Source organism: Chrysemys picta, chromosome 5, assembly GCF_011386835.1.
Source record: "Chrysemys picta bellii isolate R12L10 chromosome 5, ASM1138683v2, whole genome shotgun sequence".
NCBI classification, from domain to species: Eukaryota; Metazoa; Chordata; order Testudines; family Emydidae; genus Chrysemys; species Chrysemys picta.
Genome location: NC_088795.1, coordinates 12637867 through 12655960, shown reverse-complemented (window position 1 = coordinate 12655960; position 18094 = coordinate 12637867).

The following is an 18094-nucleotide window of genomic DNA, read 5'->3' as shown; positions in this document are numbered from 1 at the left end:
TATCCAGAGTGCTCCCTGTCTACGCAGCCAGTACGGTTCAGGTTAGCACAACTGCCGTGCACAGAAGGCAAGTTCCACAGAACAGCCAGATGGTGTGCAATGGGAGTGTCTACAGGATCGCGAGCGCCATGTTACATTCCCTCAGGTCCACGCACACAGCACAGGTTCTAACAGGTGCATGAACTAAAGCAACCCCAGGCTTGAAATCAGGTCCCAGTGGTATTGCAGACAGGGGAACATGAACAGTAGAGCAGTTAGTACCATGCCATTCCTGAGGGCGCATGAAGCAGGAGACACGCACTCGCAGCCAGAAAGTGCATGATGATCGTGCAAGTTCAGTGGATCTTTCTATCCAGTTATTTCTGGTGGAAACAACAGCTGGACAGAGAGCACCCCATTGCGGATGTGGATGCTCAGAGCACCCAGGTATACAGTACACTGCTCACTGGCCTAAGAAAAAGCATTTGCAAGGCTGTAGCAGCATCACCTGGTCACACCTGTCTTACTAGAAAGCACTAACACAAAACATGCCAAGAATGGCCACTGGCTTTTTGTTCCTCAGTTCTGGCTGCTCAGTTTGAGACATCTTTCTGAAACACGAATGCATGTCTAGTGGGAGATGCAGAAACAGCCGCCCACCTCACAAAAGTCAGTGGCTGCTTTTGAAAATATTGGCCTAAATACTCAGTTTAGTGCATGCCAGGGCGCCATCCTCTTGCCACATTGCTCTATTATTTCAAACTGGTGCAGCACCCTTGGTCTCTGTTGTCTCTGGAGAACTGCCTTTGCTACATTACATTGTTTCACCTAGGGTGGCATTTCTTCAATGGGGTGGTTACTTCTTTTCTTCGCATGCCACTCCCATGGGCACAGCCCTACAGCCTGCACATAGGAAAGGTGTACCTCCCTTCAGCACAATAGAGTCCATTCAGATACACTGCATGCATAATTCTTAGGCTTTAACATGAAGATTAACATCTTGTTGGGAAACTGCAGAACTTGTTTTAATTATTCACTATCGACATCTGTCTGTCCCTCAGACATTCAAGCAGTAAACAAAAATGCCTTTCCTGTCAAAAAACAGAAGTCCAACAATGCCTCTCCCAACCCCCTCACTACTGGTTGGCTGGGATGACCTCACACAGCAAGTAACATTTCCTTTGGTGATGTTTTTGATAACGTTGACTAGAACCCGAGAGCACATGGCCAGAACTGTGAGGAGAAAGGAGGAGTATTTCTAGTCTAAGACCACCAGCTTGTTGGCGGAAAGCTTAAATCACAAGGAAATTTAATCTTCAAAGTAGATTATAAACATTAAGGGACAGATTCTGGTCTCCTAACTCATATTTAGTACCCTACTCTTCAGGCAGTTCCACCGATCTTGGTCTATTCTCAGAATAAGGTGCTAATCACCATGCATAACGGTTTCAGAATCTGGACCTAAAATCTCGCGTGAGGTAGGACCTGTAAAAAGCCAGTATTATTCTCATCATTTTACACAGAGGAAAGGTGAAGCAGAGGAGTTAGCACCTGACTGCAAGAGGTCTTAGAAGAAGTCCCTGCGGTAGGTAAGATGAGTCCTGGCTCTCCAACCCCAGTGCTCAGAACACTAGGCGATATACTTTAGGACCTCCTTATGCTTGTCTAATGTAGGAATTTCCTACTCGCCAGTCCACGGGGCTGCAAAGCCTGCTACCGAGCTTTGGGGCTCTTTACACCTCAAAGAGAATCTCATCTTTCATTTAAAAATGAAAAGCAAATGTCTAGCCCTTTCCACTGCCTTAAATCTAAGCCTATTACTAGCGTGAAAAAATTGTCTGAGTAATCCGTCCTAATTCTATTTGCCCATGGCCCCAGCTACATGTGCCCAGGATGATTTTGTGGCCTGTGAAGCCCACGGTCATGGATCCCCTGATGTTCTGGGAAGAGGGAGGGCCCAGGCAGGATGATGATGTTAGGACATCTACAAATAACCCACTGTCTGGCTATCCACTGAACTGGATGGACAGCTTCCAGCCACAGGAGTGGGGCAGCACAGAGGCCAGCTCAGCTCCAAGCAGAAGGAGCAAGCACTGGTGGCAACTATTTTATGTAAATGCACCTCAACAGTGTTGGTGGTAGCCTCCATTTTGCATCTGTTCCTGCAGTGTCTTGTGTTTACTTGGCCGACGGCCTATTTAGGGTGGGGTGGTTATTCTGGGCCCCCATACGCTGACTGCGCAGGATTTTGTAGTTAAATGAGCGGAATAAAAGACAAAAATACAAATTGAAAAAAATCCCTGGAAAACCTCTGGCTTATCTGCAGAAAGGCCTTTGCAAAACATTTGTTTAGACCAGCCACTAATCATCCCCCTCTCCCCGCAGGAGCAGCTGGGCTCCTGGTCTCTGGCAGCAGAAGAGAGTAGGATCAGCCCAATGATTCCCATCCTTCCTTCCCTCTTTCCAGTCACACACAATTTTTTTTAAAAAATGAGTATTTAGGTATTGGGAGCAGGAGCCACAAAGACTCCTCACATACCTCGTTAGGGGACCAGTTACAGAGTTGCCCCTGAGGAAGGATGCAGTTGTTGTGACCCAGGAGCAGACTCAGAGTCACAGTTTGGTCTCTGGTGCTCCCTTTGCTCCAAGGGAGATATGTTGTGTGCACAGATCACTCCCCCTTCTCTGGTGCGTCTGACCCTTTCATCCCATCGCAGTGTGGCAGCTCACCAACCACACGCACTCTTGCTTGGCTGTTCCCCTGACCCTGGCAGAGGGAAGTCAGTCGTATGGGGATAGAACAGGCTCATCACCTCCAGAACACTCCCTCACGGCCTACGTGGCCCTGCAGCACTCTTACCTCCCTTTCCCTCTCCTCAGTGCTCCTTAAAAACTCCACTCACTCCAAGGTATTCAAAACAAGAGGCTCCCTTCTGGGGTCTAATTACATAAGTCCTTGACGTTTCCTTTGGCCCTCAAGTTACCCTCATCCCACTCAGACGGGCCCTTCCTCCACAGCGCCTTTGCTGGGGTGCAGTCTTCCCACCAACCTCCACAGCTTGGAGGCCAGGTCACCCCAGCAGGAAAACAGGCTTCTCCGACTAGAGTCTCCTCTGCTTCTCACCCCTGCTAGTTCAGGGGCTTCTTCAGGAGCCTTTCCGCAACTCCTCTGGATGGAGCCTCTGCCTAACGCTAAACTCCCCACCCCAGCATCTATCCCTGATTGAGTCACATGATGGAGGGATAGCTCAGTGGTTGGAGCATTGGCCTGTGAGTTCAATCCTTGAGGGAGCCACTTAGGGATCTGGGGCAAAAATCTGTCTAGGAATTGGTCCTGCTTTGAGCAGGTGGTTGGACTAGATGACCTCCTGAGGTCCCTTCTAACCCTGATATTCTATTCTATGACCTTCATTTTCCCCAACTAGGGAGAAAAGTTAGTAGTGTCATAGGGACGCTGAAACCCATCTCCCCTTCAAGGGCCAGCGACCTTGTGACAGGGGAGAGGATTTCTGATTCCTGCTAACAGCATTAGCATCATGCACTGAGGTCACAGGTTTGGCAGCTCGCCCTGTCCCAGTTGTTTCTCTGCTTTCCCTTTGGCTCTGCCTTGCTTCTCTTCCATCCTTTTTCTGTACAGGATCAGCTTCATAAGAACAGGCTCCAGCTACAACCTCTCCTTTTCTTAAACAATATTTGAGGATGGTATTATCATGTCATAAGGAAATAAAAGTATCTGACCCAAGAAACTGCATTCCACTCCTAGTTAAAGAACAGTAATAAACAGTTATTGGGCTGCAGTGACCTCTGGTGGCTTTTGCTGTAAGACATACAGCAGAGCCATATATTTAACAGCCTTAACTTCCTTCCTTCAACTCCCCATCCAAAAAATTAACCTCAGGCGGCAGCCCATTCAGGCTACATTCAAGTCCCAACTTTTTGCAGAGTTTCATATTTTTTAGCTTTCCACTTGTATTCAGAAAAGAAAGTCACTAATCAGGAAGAATTTATAAAACCATCAGGTAAAGTTTTTCAAAGCTGGGGGGCAAATGGTAGGCTCCTAAACCCATATTTAGGAACCTAAAGACGTGGCTTGATTTTCAAAAGTGCTGAGCACCCAGAAATTCTCACTTGAGTCAGTGGAAAATCAGACTGGAGCTGGTCAAAAAAATTATGTGACAATGCCTTTGATGAGAAATGGCTTTTTTGGTTAAATGGAAATTTTTGACAAAAATATTCAATTTTTGACCAAAATTTTCCATTTTTATGCCGAACATTTTCAGATTTTGGTTGTCAATATATTTAAAAAAATGTTGTTGTTTTTTAAAAAATGGGATTTTTAAAAAGTTTTCATCAAAATTTTTCACAGGAAGAAAAAAAATCATTTCTGTCCAGCTCTACACCAGGTCTTATGTCCTTCTGCTCCTCTCCTTTCTGGGCCTTCTTGCGTGCTGCCCCTCATGACTGGCATGCCCTCCCTGGTCTGGTCTGGCTTTCCTCCACTCTCTCCTCAAGCAAGTCCCTTGACAACACATTTCTTTAAACCTGTCCTACCTGCCCTCACCTTGCAGGGGTATTAACAGACTCCATGTCCTGTGTCATTGCCATCACACTGCTCTTCTTCCTCGCTCCTTTATTTTGTTTGGTAGTTTAAACTGTAAGCTCTCCAGGGCAGGCAGCTTCTCTTCCTCCCGGTCTGTAAAATCCCCCAAATACTGTAGGTGCAATACATATAAACAAACAATATGAATAACTGATTTTTTAAATTTCCAATCTAATGAGTCCGTAGCACGGTATACAAGGAGAAAGCACTCTTATTTTGCTATAAATCACCCCCATGTCACTGAAGCAGGACAATCAGGATGCAGTTGAGTAGATGGGCCACATGGCGGGGCCAGCTCACAGTGCATTGCGTCTTTAGCTTTATATGAAGGAAGCAGGGTTGTCAGAAAACCTGCCACTGCTCATCTTTACAAAATCAGTGCAGCTGCAATAAGACAACCCCCAGTCTCTTGTCAGGCCTGCATTTTCCTGCCTCAGAGCTATCAAGGGGATGAGTAGAAGGCATGCTATTAGTTCTGTTCGCTTGCTTGGGGACAGCTCGCCCGCAATACAATAAATTATTTTTTATTTAAAGCAAAGAAAGGGAGAGAATATGGAGAGCAAAAAAACACAAAAGTTTGGATGTGGAGAGCAAAGAGCACAAAAGTTTTAAGAAGGCAGTAAACCAGGAACAGCGGAGAAGACCTGGATTTTGTTAATGGCTGATTCTAGCTATTTGAGTTACTCCAAAACCCCCTCATACGTCAAAATTTAAATGCATCTTTTTTTTTCAAATGGAGATATCCCATCTCCTAGAACTGGAAGGGACCTTAAAAGGTCATCAAGTCCAGCCCCCTGCCTTCACTAGCAGGACCAAGTACTGATTTTGCCCCAGATCCCTAAGTGGCCCCCTCAAGGATTGAACTGCCAACCCTGGGTTTAGCAGGCTAATGCTCAAACTACTGAGCTATCCCTCTCTAACATTTAGGGACTGGGATGAGAACTTCACAGAGTTAGTATCCTTGCACTTTCCTCTGAGGCATCTTGTGCTGGCTGCTGTTTGAGACACGACACCAGACACTGGATCAGATCTGGTCTGGCACTTCCTATGTCCCCCAAAGGGCTGAGAAATGTTACTTTCCCATTAGCATTAAGCACACAGACTGCATATCAAAACCATATAAGGCGTCAAGCAAGATGCAAGCAGAACTGAAATAGAGGCATCCTAGAGTAGAAAAAATGTTTCTTTTCTCCTCTAGGTATGAATGGGTGAGCTTGAGAAGCTTTTGGTAACTTTTCAGTGTGTTTTTTCACTTGATTCTTCTTCTTTTTTTTAAAGTGGCTTTAGTCCTTGGGACAAGTCCCAGGAATTGAAGCTGTCTTTGTATCTGCAGGTAGAGCCCAGGGAGCAGCTGGGCAAAAATCCCCAAACCATGTTGTCTGTTTGCTCCCCAAAAGGATTGGACATTTAGATGAGAGCAAAATTAGCCAGTGTGATAATAGTAAGGATTGGGGGAAACCAAACCACACCTGTTCTGGAAGGGATATAGCTCTCATTCTTCAGGGCAAAAACTAACCTCTGAGTTATGGAGGTCAAGAAGAGATTTTGCAAGAGAGTTATGAAATCACCTGCCCCTGAGGAGTTTCACCCGAGCCTTCCTTTGAAACAGCAGATACTGGCCAATATCAGAGAAGGGATATTAGATGGATTATTGGTTCGATACACCAATTGCTGTGTTCCTAAGTTCCTCACCTACAAGGTCCACCTGTGAGGTAAAAGGCAGTGCAGTCTTCCTGCACATTCCTACTTTGTCCCCTCTGTAAAGGCTGCTAACAAGTGAGGCAGTGAGTGCTAATGGAGATGGTGGTTTTTAGGATGTCGACATCTGTCAAATAGGAAGTGGCTTGAGACTGTGATATGTTGTTCTTCAATATCCTTTTGCATCATTTCCTTTTCAGCTCCTTGGAGCGTCCTTTCTTTGTCCACTCTGAATTCTTGGCAGGTTAGGGGGGAATAATCAAACTGTCCAGGTTAGACTGAAAATTGAAACAAAGCTGTAGACCAATGTGTCAAAGTTTAAACTACAGTAGAGGTGCTCGAAGTCCTGGACGACTCATGCACACCTCAGACTTGGTAGAGCATTTGTTAGCAGAGAGGAATCTGACCAGGTGTGTGTGAGAAGCACCACTCCTTGTTTTTTATTTCAATGATTTTTTTTTTAACCTGTTAGTAAGAGGCAATGTGACTCTGACTTTCTGCAGTAGCATTATGTGGGGAAATCACAAACAACCTGGCATTAAAGAGAACGTTATCTTATTCGTTGTGTGGCAATCATGGTGAATGCATAAATCTGCTCCAGTTGCAGGCCACTGATTTCAGACATTATGACAGTACTCCAGGAGGTCTCCCCGCCATTCTAAAATAGAGTGCCTGTGCTAGAACGTGACCCCTTTGCATAACGCTGGTGATGCTAACGAGGCTTGAAAGCAACTGATCTACCTAGCTGTGGATTCCCTGGTTGAGTGGGAACCCAGACCCCAGCCAGCGTAGACAGCTACTATTCTTCCCCACTGCAACCCTATGTCAGGGTTTGGCTAGAGTGCTGTGTGCTCCAGCTCTCCCTGGATGGCAGATGGCCTCTTGGGGCTGCTATTAACTGGTGAACTTCAGCCCTGGGGCTGCTTTAAGTGATGATAGGGCTGGGGTCATTGTAGAATCAGCCCCAGAATCAGGGAGCAGAAAGAAGTTTCTTTGTGGCACGCTCTCTCTGCCGCACCCAGCAGGAGTTAGGTCCGGCTCAGAATTAGCCTGGTATCTGTAACTCAGTAGCTCACCTTAAACACCACATCACACTGTGGCAGGTTGCTTTCAGGAATGGGACCTTGGGCCAACGTTTTCAAACCTGGCTCTAATGTAAAGCTAAGCACCTAAATCCTTATTTACGTTTCTAAATGAATGGGCTGGTTGTTAAAGGTGTTGAACGGCCACAGCTCATACCGTTGAACTTGTTCCTATTTGTAGACCTGGGTTAACTTTCCGCAAGACAACACGTACAACAGTTTGTGAAGACATCTAGAAATATCTATGGGGCGTGTGCCATAGCAGCAGGGGGTGGGGTCTCATTCATAGGTGCATTACAGCTAACCTTCTCCCCAAAGAAAGGACTAGTACACAAGCAATTATTTCAGTAACAAAGTATGATAACGGGGGTACCACTCATGTCTTAGTTGTCAGATCCTTATTTGGAAGATCTATCTACATCTATACTGTCCTATCAGGAAGTTTGTTCTTTAAGAATCTCTGGGCATATTTGGAAACAAGCTGGAAACACTGATCAAGTCTGAAATATTCCATGTCTGCAATATAAGGTAATGGATTTGAGGTTGAAAGGGATTTCCTGGGTCAAGCAGTCTTTCAGCCCCCATACTAGTGCAGTAGTTCACCTATCCTATTTCATTACATGGCCAATCCACCCCCACCCGCATCTCTGTGGCTACGATGGGACCGATAATGATCCTCTGCGTCAATACTGGACAAATGCCTCTGCGCTGAGTTAAACAGCATTGTGCTATTAGAGAAGCCATCTCCCAGAAGACCCACAAAACCTCTTTACCACTTGTGGTCATTAACAATTCCATGGCCCGCTTCACAGGACTATGTGCTAGCCCAACATCCTGGCTAAGTTCCAGTTTGGGTGATTACACGCTACTTTCCGAAGGCCCTGAGTCAAGACAGCACTTGAGCATGTTAATGTGGTTTCCTGAAGGGGATGCTTTCCTGGACCTAACTTTCCATTGTTGTTTCAATAAGCTATGCTACTCTTCTTCATTTTCTGTACTACATAGTTCTACAGTGTTAGCGTGAGCTGTTAAACAGCTGCCTCACTCCATTGCAGAAGTGGCTGCATTTCAACAGTGGGCAAAGTGATTACTGTACAGTGTGGTTAGTAAAGGGACTTTCAGAATTAAAGATGAAAGATATTATAGTCCACAGCAGTATTACTCAGCACACTTTGTAACATTTGCTGTGTCAGACTGAGGAATGATTGCATGTATAAAATGACTTCCCTACAATCGTTTTTCAATTCTGTTTAAGAGGATGATGAGGCATTATTACTATAAAATTTTACATCAGTAGAAGCTACTACTCATTTTTCTAAAGAAAGACTATCTATAAAATACCAGTCCCTACTAGTCTTAGACTCACATACATTCCAACATGCTCTGGTCACAGAATTACCTATGGTAGTCACATGTGTGTTAAAAATCCAGAAATTCTTCTTCATCATTTCATCGGAGAAGGAACTGAATGCCCCGAGTTGATCAACCCATTTTGATACTGGCTCCATTGGCTTCTATTTAAGTGGCCCTCTGACGGGGAAAATGGAATGTAGTCATTGAACACAACAAACAAGCTGACAGCATTCATTTCTATACTGTCAAGTATCAGAGGGGTAGCCGTGTTAGTCTGAATCTGTACAAAGCAACAGAGGGTCCTGTGGCACCTTTGAGACTAACAGAATGTTCTATACTGAACATTCATCCACACTAGCCTGTTATCTAATGAGCGAAGAGTAACAAAATCTAAGGTCACCATGACATTTTAGGATTTTAACAGTTGTTATGTTTCCAGGCCTCAATTCTGGAAAAACATCCCCTTTCCATATAATGCTTAAGCACATACTTTAAGCACACGTGTCAGTCCCATTGAAGTCAACAGGACTTAAGCATGTGCATAAAGAAAAAACACATGCTTAAAGTGCTTTTCTGCAGTGGCACGTAACAGAAAAGGAATGGCTTTGTGGATCAGGCACTAGACTGGGATTCAGGAGATCTTTCACTCAATTCCTGGCTCTTCCACAAACTCACTGTGTGACACTGGTCAAGTCACTTAGACTCCAGTAAAGCAAAGCATTTTAAGCACTTGCTTAACTGTAAGTATGTGAGTTCTCACATTGATTTCAGTGGGATTACCCACGTACTTAAGGGCTTTCATGGAGTTGGTCTTAAATCTATCCATGCTTCAGTCCGTTATCTTAAACGGATTATTGTGTGTGTAAAGTATTAGTGTGTTAAAACGGCACACTAATACTTCTTTTGTCTGTCTTGTCTATCTAGGGTAGCATTTTCAAAAGCACTCAACCTTGGCCTAACTCCGCTTCTAGTGAAGTCAAGTCCTGACAGTCACGTAGCATCATTCAGTACATTATTACAAAATGCTTTGGCAGCTTTAGTGCTCTAATAGTAGTTACAGAATTAAGTCATAAATGACAATGGTAGTAAAATTGTTACAGATATAAGAAGAATCTTGGCTCATGACAGACTGAAGTGTCACGTGCTGAGTAAGATCTGCATTGGTCTCACCCCCTGAATCTTAGAGGGGATTCAACCCCTCTTTCGGGGGGGTCTCCATTTCTTGCTGCAGCCTCCTCCCTTTTCTGTTTGCCACACAGCTCTGCAACACCCTCCCCTGTAGTCCACTTCCCAGCTCACCATGTGGCAGTGGCTTTCCAGGATTAATTCCTGAGTCAGGGTCTTTCAAAGAGTTTCCACACCATCCCCTTCTTGGTCATGAAAGGGGGGCACACCTGTATGATGGATACATCATAGTCATTGTTCGAGAACTGACATCTGTTATGGTAAGAGAAGGAAATACCTATTCAGTGCAGATAGCAAAAAAACAAACAAAACCCCTCAAAAACACAGCTCATCAGTAACCAGCTAACCAAGCCCAAACCTCACCCTTTTCTAGTATTAACGTGCGAATAATGTAGTCAGTCCAATTTAAACAATATTTATTTCCAATGAGGGTTTCTAGCAATGTTTTAAATCCCAGTTAATGACAATTCTGCTTTTTACCCTCTCTTTTAGCGGTGTCGTGGTTAGACTCATGCAGATTGCCTTAGTCATGTCCCATATCCCTCCGGGGTAATGCATCCTGTTTCATTGGTACAAATTGTGAAATTTAGCAGATGTGGACAATTAGGTTGAAGAATTGCATTGAAAAAGTTTTGAAACTGCTTCTTTGTTAAGGGTGATTTAAAAACCTGCAACATGCCACAGTGACCTGAACAAAACTTTAAACCAGGCATGTGCTAAAGAAAAATGTTTGGTTACTGCCCTCATGCAGTCATACTCTCCGCTCATAAGCAGGGCCGACGAGAGGGGGGGAAGCCGGTACAAATTACTGGGGCCTGGCGATCCGGAAGGGGGCCCAGGGCCCGGCTTCCCCCACCCTCTCTTTGGCCCTGTTTAGCCGGTCCACCCTTGCTGGGGGGCCCGAAAAAATTTTTTCACCGGGGCCCGAACCCGCTCTCAGCGGCCCTGCTCGTAAGTGGGCTATATCTCAATGTCCAAATACCTGCAGCTACTGCACGTGGGCCATCATGCTGAGTTAGTGTGAGCTGTAGAATATCCTGGATCTGACAAGTTAGATACCTATGAAGCAAGTCTGAGAAAGGCTACCATTCTTACCCTGAAATTGTTCCTCAGGACAAGCATTGAGTTTACAGGTAAGCTGCTGGCCCTTTAAGAGAGGCAATTAAATAGGTGGCTCCACCTCTTGATAATGGGATCTCCTGATTGGCAGAAAATGTGAGGCTCAGGAGGCCACCGACCAATTAGGCTCTGAGTTTGAGATTTTCTGGGGGACTCAGTGTTGGGTAGGAGCTGCCTAAATTGCTGCTGCAACTCCAGGGAAGAGAGTAGAAGATCAAAGCTCAGAAGGGATGCTTAAAGACAAAGTTGGTGAAGATGTAAAATGTGGCTTGGGCAATCAGGCTAATGGATCTGTGAGGGAAACACAGAGGGCGTATGGAAGGGCATGTCTGGCAGGGAGGTGAGGTGCCAGCTTTGAATAGTGCGACCCAACTGCTAACCCTGTCGACTGGGGACAGCTATTCTCTGCCCAGGGGTATTTTGTTGGCTGTTTCCTGCTCTTTTCAGACCACAGAGTTACTAGCAGTAATGTTGTCATGCAGATGCACATCATGGGGACCCATGCCCACAGAACCAGTTCCCTCTGCTTACAGATGGGAAGTTATTTAACTCTACTTCTGAACTGTTGAACACTTGGGTTTGGCAATGCCATTATTCACCAGCCAGGGAGCAGCACTGCTGCGTCTGTGCTCTGGACTCAACCCTGGCTGGCCTCCAACTGCCTGATTCTGTAGCTGCACCATCCATGGGATACTTACTGAAGTCAGAGAAAATTCTTTGTGCCAAGTATCTATGAACCTGGACCCTTAGAGAATGGATGGAGTCATGCATCACTGTCCAGCTGGCCAGTTCTGACCATTTCTCCTAAAAATTCACTTTCCTTACTTCTGCTCTCTCATATTAAAAAGGCACCTTCCTGCCCTCCTTCAGAGAAGAAATATATTGAAACAAACCTGCCATTTTGTTACAGAGCACTGAAACTCCATTGCCAGACAGTAGACAGACCCTGGACTTCCTTGAGACCAGTCCAGCCCTTCAGTACACATCAGGAAAGTAACGAAGGTCACAATGCAGTTGAATTGGAAAATGTTTAAAGCAGCTGGACGAGGCAAAAAACATTAAGGACCATTTATTAATATTCAGGTTTTAAAGCATGTCCAACACAGCATCTCTAGGCACCTCTATAGTATTGAATGGAACAGATTCCTTTAAAAACAAAACATTCTCGGCCAGCTCTACCTGAATAAATTACACACCTGCCCTCCTAACAACATCCTCATCCGAGAACAAAGGCTGGCCTCCCACTGGCTCAAGTTCAGCCTCTGTCAGATGAATGGGGGAAACAAAATTCAGAGTGAAGCCCTCCACTAATAGCATCCTAATCCTTAGCTTGCATGACCCAGGTGATCTTAGCTACTGGTGTGGCAGATGAGCAGAGAGACAATCTCTGACATGGCTAGGGACCAAGTCAGAGCTCACATTTTTCAAACGTGGCCATTGATTTGGGGTGCCCCATTCAGGCATCTTAACAGGGCTGGCCTTACCATGAGGCGAACTGAGGCGGCTGCCTCAGGTGCCAGAGAAAATGGTGTCTGCTGCGGGTGCCTATGTATTCTCTCTGCTCTAGATGCACAGAGATGGTGGAGTGCTGTGCTGGAGGAAAGAGGGCACAAGAGACATAACAGTCAGGCAGGAGAAAAGGTGAGAGGGAATAACAGAAAGCAGCAGGAGCTGCAGGGAGAGAGAGGAGGAGGAGCCTCTTGTGTACCTCTCCAGCACCCCCAGGAGCCTGGACTGATTAACACCAGCTTCTCAGGGAGCTTCCTGTTTCCTGCTGCTTCCCTGAACAAACTTGAGGAGAACAGGCAGTCAACTGAAGTAGTAGGAGCCAGTTAGGCCCTTAACACGTTGATATCTTCACTCACTCAGGCCCTGCTACCAGTCTGCTTATTTGTTCCCTTCAATTGAGTGTTGAGAGCCACTATAGCTAGCACAGAACAGCCGTCCTAGTGAAAGAAGAAAACGCCCCTCTGGGGCAGCATTCAGAAAAAGAAAGAAAGCAAAAGAAGCTTTTCTATCTAAGCAGGAAGGAGCTCTCCTGAGATACACAGACACAAATGTTCACGGTGAACCTTCCAGCCCCAGTGAGGATGTGAGTGGTGAGGAGATGCCTGATCTTCCAGTTAGCCAGAGTGCAGGTGACCTGGCAGCTAATGCAGCATCCATATCTCCATCTCAAATGGATGTAACCACGCACATTCCTGAAGAAAAGTGTAGATCAGAGAAGAGTGTGGTGGAGGTGCAAGAAACAGCTGCTGCTGAGTTTAGTTCCTTAAGTCTAGATGATCCAGGACTGTGGACCCACTTGAGCAGTAGCCTGAGGGACTTCGTTGTACTGCATGGGCCACAGCAAGTGAAAAACTTCATGTTCCTCAAAGACAATGAAAATAGTAGCTTCCATCCAACACATTACTGGTGTGAAATCCCCAATGGTGACAAAGTGAAGAGGCCATGGTTTATGTACTCAAAAATCCGGAATGCTGCATACTGTTTTTGTTGCAAACTCTTCCGGTCTAATGTTCCAGCCACATTGGGTTCTACAGGAACAAAGGACTGGAAAAATCTGGCTAGAAATCTGGCATGCCATGAGAAGGCAGCAAATCACGAGAGAGCATTCCATAGGTGGAAAGAGCTTGAGATGAGACTAAGGTTAAAGGCCACCATAGATGATCAGCATCAAGAGAAGATTGCATCAGAGTCTCTTTACTGGCAAAATGTTCTGAAAAGGCTCATTGCCATTATGAGAATGCTTGCTACACAAAACCTAGCACTGCGTGGCCCTTCAGATCAGCTGTATTTGCCAAACAATGGAAACTGCCTTAAAATTGTGGAGCTGATGGCTGAGGTTGATGCTGTACTCCAGGAGCATCTAAGAAGAGTCACCACCCAAGAAATGTACACACACCACTACCTTGGAAAAACAATTCAAAATGAGATCATACAGTTACTGGCAACAAAAATCAAACAGAAGATTGTGGCAGATTTGAAGTCAGCAAGATATATTACTCTGTTATTCTGGACTGCACACCTGACATCAGCCATACGGAACAAATGACTTTAATGGTGCGTTTTGTAACAACAATAGAACCTAGTGAAAATGTCCCTGCAATGGTGACTGTCAGAGAGCATTTTCTAGAATTTAATGACATTAATGATACTACAGGAGCTGGTATGACAAATGTGCTTCTTAAAAAGCTGGAAGATACGGGAATTACGATAGCTGATATGAGAGGTCAGGGCTACGATAATGGTGCCAACATGAGAGGAAAGAACAGAGGAGTGCAGACACGGATCCGAGAGTTAAATCCTCGAGCTTTTTTTGTCCCAGGCAGTTCTCATTCATTGAACTTGGTGGTCAGTGATGCTGCATCAGCTTCCAGGGAGGGTGCTGAATTTTTTAATGTAATTCAAAGCATCTATGTATTTTTCTGTGCATCAACTCATCGATGGCAAATTTTGAAGCAACATCTGGGAACATTCTCTCTGACACTGAAACCACTGAGTGCCACACGATGGGAAAGTCACATGGAGGCGATAAAGCATATCAGACACCAAATTGGGAAGATAGATGATGCCATAGTTGCCATTATGGAGGATAATGCTATGACAGGAACTGTTTGTGGGAGAACAGTGGCAGAGGGAAATGAAATCACCAGAAACATATATAACTTCCAATTTCTGTGTGGCTTAGTGTTGTGGCATGACATACTGGTTGAAATAAATGTTGTAAGCAAGAGACTCCAAGGTGTCGACCTTGATATATCTGGAGCAATGGAACAACTGGACAAAGCAAAGTCATACCTACAGTCTTACCGGTCAGATGAGGGATTTCAAAACGTTCTGAAGAGTGCACAGAAGTTGGCAGAGGAACTTCACACTGAAGCTATTTTCCCACCCATTCAAGAATACAAGAGTCACCGAAGAAGACAACATTTTGATTACGAGGCACAGGATAATCCCATAAGAGACCCCAAACAACAATTCAAAGTTGAATTCTTTAACCAGGTGCTAGATTGTGCAATACAGTCAGTTGAAGAACGTTTCATGCAGCTCAAGGAACACAGCAGTATATTTGGGATGTTGTATGATATTCCCAAACTTCTCACTATACCTGAAGAAGACCTACACCAGCAATGCAGGGCACTAGAGGCAGTGTTGACACATGATGACATGCGCGATATTGATGCGAGTGATTTAGGTGATGAACTGAAAGCCCTTTCAAGATACATTTCAGCAGGATCAACTCCAAAGGCTGTTCTGGAATATATGTGCACAAATAAGATGACCACCCGCTTTCCAAATGCCTTTGTTGCTCTGCGCATACTTCTAACACTTCCTGTAACAGTCGCTAGTGGAGAACGCAGCTTCTCCAAGCTGAAGTGAATAAAAACACATCTATGCTCCACATTGACACAAGAGAGGCTGGTCGGCCTTGCCACCATCTCAGTAGAGCATGAGCTGGCCCAGACTGTGGACCTTTAGGAAGCAGAAGCAGTTCAAATCTTTGCAGCCAAGAAGGCACGGAAAGCACCACTTGGATTATTCAAACAGATAAAAATGCCAGTGTTTACTATGCAGACAAGAAAAGTTACATTTGCTGTTCAGGTGTTTGAAAGTCGTGTTACTTAAATTTTTTGAACAAGGCATTTTAAGTTGTTAGTTCTCCTTTATTGGGGTGGGTAGCAGAGCAGTACCATGAGAGGAGTAGAACAGGAAGAAGGCAGAATTGAGACCTTTCAAAGTTTTGGCCCAAGCGAGGGAGTATGGGGGCGTCATTTGAGCTCCCCGCCTCAGGTGCCAAAATGTTGTGGGCCGGCCCTGCATCTTAAAAGCCTAAAGACTGCAACCCGCATTGATGTCAGCTGGAATGGTGGGTGCTTGGCACCTCTGAAAAGCAGGGCCTGGGCATCTCCTGCAAAACTCCTAAAAACCACTAAGCCACTTGAGAAAACTTTAGCCACAGGGTGTTAAGAGCTCAAGACCAACAGCCCTGCAAATCGCATCACAAAGCAAATGACAGCATTTGTTTGAGGATCCGTTGTAATGCGTTCCTCAGAACTAACAGCTGCAAGCAAGCAGGCAGCCATATTCTGCAGTAGCTGTAGGCGTAGCCATTAGTCCTGGTCTTTTTAATCTTCTCTCATATGGATGCCCATTGGGTCTCTAGTAATTTTCATTGCCTTCTCCAGCCATTTTCTATGTTTTTTTAAATGGGGAGACTAAAACTGAAATAAGTGATCAAGGTGAGGACAGACCATTGAGTTTTATATTGTAGTAACACGATAATTTCTAGCACTTTGCCCATAGTTAATATAGGGATGAATGTTGAAATGATGATGTTCAATCTCCTTTCTCAAAATTGAATATGTTTCCTTTGTATGTGCAAACCTTACAGGATTGCCAGCAAAATTGGTTAAACTGCACAAATAATTACTGCCTGGGAGTGCCAGTGCCTAGTTAACACATGCAAATACCAGTGTGAATGAGCAGATGAAGGTTTGGTGCAAACAGCAGGTATCCGTGCAAGCACAGTTTCTAGTGGGCACACGCCTTTGGAAATTAGATCACAATATCAGTTATAGACGGAGTGCTGCGTAAAGGAACTATTTAGTATTACTGTCTTGCAGTTCCAAAATGATATGCAAATATGCTTAAAATCTTGCCGCACTGTACTATCAGCTTGGTCTTTGATTAATTTGATATGACTAGGGTACATATAAAAGGGAGTTTAACAGTAAAAGGAAATTATCATTTATTACACTATAAAGGGGTAGTTACTTAGAAGATAATTCATGGTTCGCGTGCTTAAATAATGTTTGACAATGTCGTGTGTGGAATCAGCAATCAGAGACTGAATTCCTGGACAGCAGATATTTGACATGTAGGTATTCATTTACCTTAGCAGCCTTTCATACATCAGCTGATGGAGTTAGGGGACAAATTCCATCTGATAACTGTGCTGGTTTATGGAACACGAACACCACATATTAATGGTGCCGTGTACTGTTCTGCAACTCGTGGGGAGAGAGAGGGCTTGAAATGCAAGTCCTTCGTTCCTTCTCTTTGGCAGAGTGTAAGGCATAGCACTGATGGTTAATGGATAGAACATGACACAGAGACATCGAGCCTGGCTGTCATGGACATATACTTGGATTCAGGGGCTGAGGGAGGAGAATGGAAAACGAAGGGATCCTCAGGGCTTCAAGAGAAGCTAAAAGGATCTCCTGGGAAAAGAAATCGTGGGAGTAGAGAAAGGGTATAAGGAGTCCAATTTGAGGCAAGTGCGTAACCGCTTTTTGGTAGCTGTGGAGGCTGCCGCATGGCAGAACAAATACGTTGAAATGACAGCCCAGACCCTAGCTCTCTGCAGTCCGCAATGAAGCGGTCTCACAAAAACTCCCAACTGCATTCCTGAAAAAGGCAGACTTTTTTTTGTGATGAATAACGACAACAAACAATATAAAAGATAAATGACATACAGCTTGTATATGTCACCAAACACGGCACATTTCACAGAGTCACCCACAAAATCATGTAGTTTTGCATCTTTACAACATGTCAAAGCCGCAAGACCGGACAATACAAAATCAGACAATATTACATGGGCTTAACATGGTAGGATGGGGGTAACAATCACCACCACCATAATAAAGACAGACATAAATAGGCAAAAAAGGGAAGAGGGGACCAGAGGTGTGGTGAGTTGGGGTGGAAAGAAGTGGAAAGGTCAGGTGTAGAATGGAAGTCTGGCATTTCTGTGCTGTATCAAGAAACAGGGTTCAAATTTCTTCAAATTAAGTTAATTGCTCTCTACATTGATAAGCCATGCTTTCTTTCACGGCTCACCTTGACAGGTCCAAATACCAGTGTTCTATACTGGGCATAACCCTATGCCTCCATTTTTGTAAAATCACACGCTTGGTAATCATTGTGGTCCTCCAGAAGCAAAATCTTTGTGGTGGAGTTAAATCCAGTGTCGTTGGTACATAACCTAGGATATAATTTTCAGCTGAGGTTCGATTGCTGAAACCAAGCTCTATTTTTACTCTTGTCTCTACAGCTGTTCTGACTGTTGGAC